Source organism: Adiantum capillus-veneris, chromosome 19 (assembly GCF_014529385.1).
Source record: "Adiantum capillus-veneris isolate H3 chromosome 19, ASM1452938v2, whole genome shotgun sequence".
Taxonomy (NCBI): Eukaryota; Viridiplantae; Streptophyta; class Polypodiopsida; order Polypodiales; family Pteridaceae; genus Adiantum; species Adiantum capillus-veneris.
In genome coordinates, this window is record NC_140949.1 from 64,658,904 (window position 1) to 64,667,955 (window position 9,052).

Genomic DNA, 9,052 nt, shown 5'->3' on the forward strand with positions numbered 1-9,052 from the left:
GATTTGTGTGTGTGTTTGTTGTTTTTTTCCAACCCCAACCCAATTGAGCAGCATGGGAGCCGAAAAGGGTGCTTAGAGGCCACTCTTCTTGTTGCCCACCCCAGACCGCCTCAAATTGGTGCCCCCACTGAGGAACAGCTTTTGTATCTTTTTGTGTAGGTTCAGCCTTTAGCATAGTCAAGTAGTTTGCATGAATCACGAGAATTTGTATGATCCTTTGATTCCCATTGCAAGGCAAAAGATACACATAATTGTTAGTACTAAGTTACAATTTCACTGGTAATTAGTAGGATTCTAGGTCCTCTTAGGTTAGCCGAGATAAACGCTTCAGTAAATCCTTTTATTTTGCCTCTCATTAGGTACGATATTAGCTTGGACGTCTATATTTTTGTGTTATTTTAAGCATTAGGACATGCATAGGCCATGGATAATGGCCCAGGAATAGAGGTTTTTCCCCTCCATTTCACTCCACACATTAGAATAAATATTGCAATTAGTAGAAAGATCCATTTTCAACAACATATGGTGTTCATGTTTGGTGCCCAAAGAGTAGGAGAAATTTTTGCATCACCAAACCCTGTCATCGTGACTCTTGTTGATTATCATAGATCATTTGATGTGCATATTTTTATTTTGTTGTAGAATAGATTTCCATTTAGAAAACATTATTGTGTAAATATTTTTAAGAAAAAAACATGCACCAATCAATTCAATGGAAATCCAAAGCCAAATGTCTGGATATCCTCTTTTCTTTAGAGAGCCTGGAGAGGATGCAGAACTATTTTTAGCAAATTTCAAGATGTCTTGCCATATCTAGAGGATAGTAACTGATCAAGAACGTGTAGAAATGTTTGAGGTGGTCCTTAGGAAAACTGCTAGCACTTGGTTTGACTCTTTGCCTGAGGAATTTAAAGGGAATTACACGGAAGTTTTGAATCGTTTCAAGAGATACTTCTTTGATCCCCAAAACACTCAAAAACTATGGCAAGACATAGTTTCTCATAAGAAAAAATACTTAGATGATTACTACTTATACAAGCAAGATTTTCTACGTCTTTGGGCTCTATGGATATGAAATGTTGCTAGCCCTGGTGATGGTGCAAAATTTCTAAAGAAGGAGAGGTTCATAGCCGGACTCTTTCCTCACCTTAAGGTAAAAGTTGAGGCAGGCGCACCTGCTACTTTTGATGCAGCTGAAACTAGGGCTGCTGAGAAGTATAGGAAACTCAAGTGCTTAAGGGGAGAGGTTCCAATAGAAGGTCTTAGACCCAAAGGTAAGTCACAAGCATCAATATCTAGGGAGCTTCCTGAGGTAACGACTAAAGTGGTTGAGAAGTTAAATGAATCTTTAAGCAGCCTATCAATTCACCTTGCACAAGTTGTAGGTCCAAAGGGACAAGCAAAGAAGTCAGAAGAGAGAGAGCCACGAACTAGGAGAGTCTTGCAATGTTGGAATTGCGGAGAGTCTGGACATGGGATGTATAATTGTCCTTGGCCCCGTGGGGAGCCAGGGAGACCTAACTTGAATTACCCAGTGATGAATGCAGGTGAAGGAGCTGGTCAACAACCAAGCCTTCTACAAAGGCCAAATGGACCAAGACCACCTCTACAAGGGGTAGAAGGAGTTCCACCTTTGCCAAATCCAAATGTGCATGTGGTAGAGGTGACAAATTCAAATGAGGTTGACATGGAAGAAAATGGTATTAAGCGTGGCCGAGGAAAAGGTAAAGAGAAAGAAGGAGTCGCATCACAGAGTGACCATGGACAAGGCAAGAAGGCAAAGGAGACCAAGGAAGCTAAGAGGACTCGACATCATATCAATCTCCAAGACTTCCCTCTTGGACATGGTATGGTGTTAACCCTCACGGCACACGGACACCGATCACCTACAATGGACGCGTATTATGTATTTGGTAGAGTCAGGTACCGGGCTTGTCGGACCAATAGGGAAAGGTAGAGTGATCGTCGATGAGAGGCGCACTTTAACTTGGACATTCAAGGGATTAGTTGGTTAAGCATGGGCGCCCAAGTGTGAATGGGGTGAGCTCCTATAAAAGCCAACTAAACCTAATTTTTACTCATTCTCTCATTTGTGCAATTGAAGAGTGCTCTTGCTCCATCTCCATCTTCTTCTTCTTCACCTCCTTGTGTGTGTGTGTGTGAGAGAGAGAGAGAGAGGGAGAGTGTGTGTGCGATCGAGCATTACGAAGGCACGACGGCGGCGAAGCGGTTGAGCGCGGCACGACTGCAGCTTCTTCTTCATCGCGGCGAGGAATCCACCACGAAGGCGAGCGTAGAGCGGTGAGTGACACACCCTTTGTTTTCTTGAGCTTGCTAGTTTAGGCTTGTTGTGTGCTTGGAGCCGTTTGTGGCTCGCATACGGTGTATTGGCAAGTCCCTTGCTTCGACAGTGCGGCAAGGAGCGCACATTTTTGGCGCCGCTGCCGGGGATATGCCCTACACTAAGCTCGGTTAGCACTTTACGCTTCCTTGTGGTGCAATTTCTATCATAGGAAAGGCAGGGAAGGAGTGTGTGGAAGGTTTCTGTTTTTTGCGTTTTCTGCAATTTCTGTTAAGTTTCAATTTCTGCTATTGTCTGCGTTTTTTCGATTTCTGCAATTTCTGCGTTTTCAAGTTCGGCGTTTTCACTTCCTGCTTTTGCATTTCTGTCAATTTTCTGCAATTTCTGCGTTTTTTCTGCATTTTCTGCAATTTCTGTCAATTTTTTGCAATTTCTGCGTTTTTTCTGCATTTTCTGTCAATTTTTTGCGTTTTTTCTGCATTTTCTGCAGTTTCTGCGTTTTTTTCAATTTCAGCGTTTTTCTGCATCAACAAAAAAAAAAAAAAAAAAAAAAGTTTTTATTTTTTCTCCCAAAAAAAAAAAAAAATTAATTAAAAAAAAAATTTCTGGGAAAAAATTTTCGGAAATTAAAAACGCGAGCGAGCGGGCGGCGAAATTTTTCGAAAATAAAAAACGTGACTCTTAAAACGGACGGGTTGGTTTGTATAAAAGATAGATCGGGATCGGGATCATTTTCCCAAGCCCAAGCCCAAGCCCAAGCCCAGGCCCAGGCCCAGGCCTCAGTCCTCTGATATATACTAGACTCACTCTTATATATATACCCTACTCCCTCAAGAGAGAATGAGAGCATGTGGGACAAGTCCTCCACTCTCCTCCTTTCTCTTCCCACTTGCACCCTTAGACTTTCTAGTTTGGGCCTAGTTCCCTACTGGAAATTGACAGTTTTAGGGATTCCGAGGGCATAGAGTGACCAAACGGAGGGCTGTAAAGCACGGCACGACCCTCTGACCGATACGCTCGTTTTGAGCTATCACACGGCCCATTCCACGACACGCTCTAAAAAATCTAGCAAAAAAACAAACAAAAAACACGCTAAAAACTAGTCACAAGGCCTCCTAGAGCAGCTTTTTGACACCTTAGGGTATCAAAAGCACATGCACTTACGCTCTGGACGAGTGTTAGAACACGAGCATATTGAGGGTGCCTCTGTTCATACGGACACCCATTACCCATCCACGATAAGCTCTAGACCCTCAGCGGGGACACAAGGTAGCACCACCCAAGACCCTAAAATAGCCGCTAGTGATTCCTCCTCCGACTCAGAAATCATGGAAGCATACCCTACCCAAAACACTGAGAGAGAAGGCCATGCACCTCCCGAAGCTCCACAGCCTAATACTAGTATGTTTAGCCGTTTCATGGAAACATTAGGTAGAGCTACTCGCTCGGAACCTGATGCAAATGAAGCACACGAAGGGGGTGGGGAAGTGGACTCTCCTTTCACATCGCACATGGACCCCACACCCCCAAAGAGTGTCCATGTGGATATCCTGCCAACTTCTTACCAAGAAGGCCCTGTTGAGCTGCCTCCTTCAGAAGTTCCCTCTAGAGTACCGTTGGTGACAAGTAAAACCACGGGGAGCAACATTGCTTCTACCTCACAAGAAACCGTTAACACGTCGACTCTAGAAGGATGGTTCATTAATGATCATTGGACATACGACCTCCACACTGAGGTGTTGACGGATCTACACTCTGGCCACGCCTACCATGTAGGATGGATAGAGATTGTACAATCCACCTCTAGTGCCACGAGCATCGAAGATCAACAGAAAATGATCTGTAATGTTATCCATGGCATTATTCAATCAGAAAGGCAAAACCGAGGGGTAAATATACTCTCAACTGGCCCCATGAGATTTCTGGATACGAGCAAGGCTCAACAGCCTACTCTATCACAAATGGAGACTCCTCTAATGAGTCCCATGGACCCATCTTACGTCATTTCACCTGGGGTCTCTATGCAATCTGAGCCTCCGAGCGAAAACTTTAGCTTCCCTAACTTGGCTCAACCGTCTATCAAGGAAAATACAGTGCTCACTCCAGGGATAAGCCTAACAGAGAATGTACCGATGACATCTACGGTTAGCGCAGTGCCACTACCTAGTGTCGTAGTACCTAATATGGGGCCTCGACCATATGTGCCTCTAGCCCCTTATGCACACATGGCCCCCACACCTCCAATTGTACCACTTGCTTATGCTCCTCGAGTGCCGCTCCCTAGCTCTTATCCGAGTGGACCTATGCCCGGTTATGTTCCATATCCTGCATCATCCACACATATACCAAGACCGGTACCCGTTCCTCTCCCACATATGATTCCAAGAGTACCTCCACCGGCCCTGCCTCCTCACATAGGTGACTTGGCAGCGTTTGCTCAAACCATAGGTCGATCTATCGCGGAAAATATGCGTCATGCATCTGATAGAGAGCCTAGAAGTAAGGCAGTACAAATTGCCAAACTCACGCAAAAATTCAATGGGGACGAAGATGCTAGGAAACACATTGAAGTGTTTGAACAAGTATGTGATTCCTTAGGGGAACACAACGAACTACATAAGTGCAATGCCTTAAGCTTGACATTAAGTGGGAAGGCTGGAGATTGGTATAGGACCCTAAGGGTGGACGAGAAAACAATCTACCCTACCCTTCGAAGGTTGTTTCTAAAGGAGTACATACGAGAAGGTGTGCTTTGGGGTGTAGTATCTCAGCTACAGAAGGCCGAACGTAAGGAAGGAGAGTCAGTAAGGGACTTCATTAGTCGTCTAAAGCACTTAAACTCTCGTTGCCCTGTAAATGAGCGCTTCAACAATAACCAACTGCTTGATCGATTCATTCGAGGGTTGAGGAATGAAGGAATCTATAATGGACTAGTGATTAGAGGTATCACAACCTGGGAAGATGTCACTGCCAATGCAATCCAATTAGAGGACAACTTGATGATAGCAGGCATGAGGGTGTCTACTGACACGAGATCCACTAGCTCACAAGCCATTGAGTATGAACCCATGACTGCAAAGCCCATTGCCAATGAGCCAAAGGTATTTGAGACATTCTTGACAGACCTCACCAAGGCAATCCAAGAGTCTCTTAAGGATAATCGACCCCCTCAAAATAGTCACATGTATCCAAGAAGGGAGCAACAATGGTGTTCCATTTGCTTAGGTCCACATAGCACTAGTGAGTGCCCTACGTTTAGAGTAAAATTTAATGGAACTTGCAACGCATGTGGTAGGTATGGTCACCAAGCAAAGGATTGTTTAATGATCAAACGTATGATGGCAAATAGACCACCTGTAGCCTGGACGGATGCACCTCGAGCTCCTGTATTGATGCCTGCTCCACCTGTTGAGCAACTACCGCAACACATGGTCCCTAGACCTCAAAATGTTGTACAAGCTACACCGCTACCACCTCCTGTGCTAGGACCGCAGCCCCCGCATCCAAGAGTCGCCCCTATGAACCAAGTGGGTTGCGAGCCATCTAATGCTTATGCAGATGGTTGTGAGGAGGAAATAGACACTAGTATTGCCTACGGACTTGATACATTGGAAGAATGTCCTATATACTACATGGAAGATTGTTGGGGACAAGTCAAGCCGGTTTATCAAGCTGCTGCTCTCGCACCCAGAGGTCAAAATATCAACACCCAGGCTAGGAGGCCACCTCTTCAATGCTATGAGTGTGGTGGACCACATCGAGTAGCGGAGTGCCCTATTAGGCTGCAAAAGAATGCTGCACAGATGCAAGTGAATCAAGGGAGCACGTCTGCAATGCCAATACTCACATGTAATCGTTGTGGCATAGATCACTTGATTGCCCAATGCCCCTATAACCCAAATGCGCCTAAAATCACACCCCTAAATTTGGTCAAAATTGCTAGTGTGACATCGCCAATACCACCCGTCGCACCCGCTTATGGGATTACACGGTCCATGCTTCAAGGGCCAGGCCATATCCTCGAAGAGAGAGATACCGCGTCAGTTATCCAAGCAAAGAAAAAGAAGACACGAAGAAAGAAGTCTCAGAATACGGAAAATTCAAAGCCAAGTTCCAAAACAAACATAGGAACAGGAGATGACCCCGTGTATATGAATGACCTCGAGGATGATTCAGATTCAGTCGAGACAATGGAGACTAGAACCAATACCACAAAGGGAAAGACCGACAAAGAAAACCGTAACATGGAACCAAATGAAAACCGAATAAGAGAAAACCATAAAGAGCCTCTGAAAACACCACAAGTGTTTCCAAATCCAATCCAAGACCCCCAAGATAAATCGCAGGGGCAAAAAGGAAAAAATCGTAAAAAGAAGATTGGGACGTACCCAAACCCAGTAGACGAGATCAAGCAGGTGAAACATCTAAGAGGTTTAGTGGAGGAGACTCAAAGGAAACTAGAACCAGAACCCATGCAGGTCAAAATTCATGACACAGTGTTTCCCACGCAAGTTCATCCACCCCACATGAACCATAGACCGTTAGCCATATCTAGTATCATCCAAGAAGGGAGTGAGGACAGGACATCAGAAAGTGAGCATACACCCTTCTTGTTGGAAAGGATGTTTAACGAAGGAATACCTGATCCCATTGAGGAATATGAGATTCCATCCTCACCAGTTCCTAGTCAAGGACCTGCACCCTGCAAAACGCCAATGAATGTTGCCAAACTAGTGGACTTCATGTCTTCTGAGGTCCGAACCACGATCATAGCAAAGCTGTATGGAGATCCTGAGTCATTCCTTGCACTTCGAGCATTCCTTAACGGAGAGCTACGAACGGGATTACCGCAGTTTGTGCAACCAAATAGGCCTGACTCGATTATGATTGATGAGGAAAATCATGTGCAATCACTTGACTTAGATGGACACGAGTCTGTGATCGAGGTACCCATTAACGAATTAGGGCAGTATTTTGAAGGAGACGAGTCTAATGCGACCCTACCCATCACTACCAAGGGATTAACTATAAAGGGAATTCTTGATGGTGGTGCGGGAGTTAGCATCGTTACAAAAGATTGTTGGGAATCCATGGGAAAACCCCGCCTCAGTGTTACTAACATTGTGGTAAAGATGGCAAATGGTACCATAGCCAAACCTATGGGGATGCTCAAGGATCTTAAGATCAAAGTTCTAGGACACAAGGTACGACATACGTTCATTGTAATGGATTTCTCTAAACACCTTATGTCATATGAAATGATTTTAGGACGACCATTCATGAGGGAAGCACAAATGGTTCACGATTGGTCTAAAAATCATGTCTATTTGCAATTCCAAGACTCTGTCCTTAGAGTGGATTTGGTGACTGGTAAGGTACACCCCTTAGGGAGTAAAAACATTATTGATCATCGCTCTGACACCACAGTTCACTCGGCCCCACTACAATATTGTTACACTTGTAAGAAGGATACAGACATTGGCCAAGATTCTCCTTACATGGATGTGTTACCGGGTATGACGGAATCAGACAATGTGGATTGGGTCCACCTAGCATCAACCATAGACACTTGGGGAAATAGGGAGACGACCTGGGTAACACCTGAGGGGGATGAAATTCCTGTACCCTTAAATATGCTACAAGCAATGCATATCGCTTCCGACAAGACTCATCCTAATGTAACGAAGAAAACATACAAGTGGGTCCCTAAAGCTTCTTTAGTGACCATAGCTAGTGCTAAAAAACAGAATCCTTGTAAGAAACGTACCACTCGCTCCAAGAAATGTAAGAAAATGTTGCGTTGGATTCCTAAACGACTATTGGAAGCCCAAGGATACTATGAAGGAAATGATCAAATCTGGGTGCCAAAACGTAGATTGTGCTCTTACCTATCACCTGACCCAAGTGAGCCCAATCCTGTAGCTCCAAAACGAATCAATGATCGTGGAAAGGAAAAAATCACAGAATGCTACACACCTGCTCCCGAGCTAGTTTGGGTACCAAAGAAAGAACGATTTGTTCCACCTAGCTCAGGAAGGGGGGAGTCCCATGAAGCTTCTAGCTCCTCATGTAATACATCCATAGAGGTAAAAGCTTCTACACAGCCTCCATCTATAGTAGTGGACCTCAATGAAGCTACAAAAGAATCCACACCTCCCAGTGTTCAAGAATCACCTGATGAACCACTTCAAGTTCGATCCTGGGAGAGTGCCTTACTACCGTTGCAACTTGACGAGGCACCTAGGGTAATAACAAACTACTGGCAAAAATCCTCACCTATTACCAACTGGAACAATTGGTTTCAAAGGGTGACAAGCTCATTTCAAACGGTATGATCTACCCAAGGAAGGGGGGAGTGTTTGCTGACAGTCATCATTCATTTGTTTCCCTCTCAGCCTTTTTCCCTGACCTCTCAATTCCAATCTTAGGGAATGTACATATAAAGCTTTATACTCACAAAAAAAAAAAGAGCAAGAGCAATTAGCAAACGAGTATGCACATTGCAGTCAAAACATTGACTCAGACCTACACATGTCACATCTGGTACAGTGAAACAGAAACCTATGCCATAAAACACCTTTGATCCTCATCAATTGAGTAATGGAGGGTAGGTAAGATTAGTACGATAGGAGTGTTTCTGTTTTAGAGTTGAGAGATTAGCCAAGTTCTCTTTTCCCACTGATGTTCCTCCTAGAGGTATTGTTTGTGTTTCATAGTGTGTACAGGAGCGTGCTGCTATTGATAGGATTT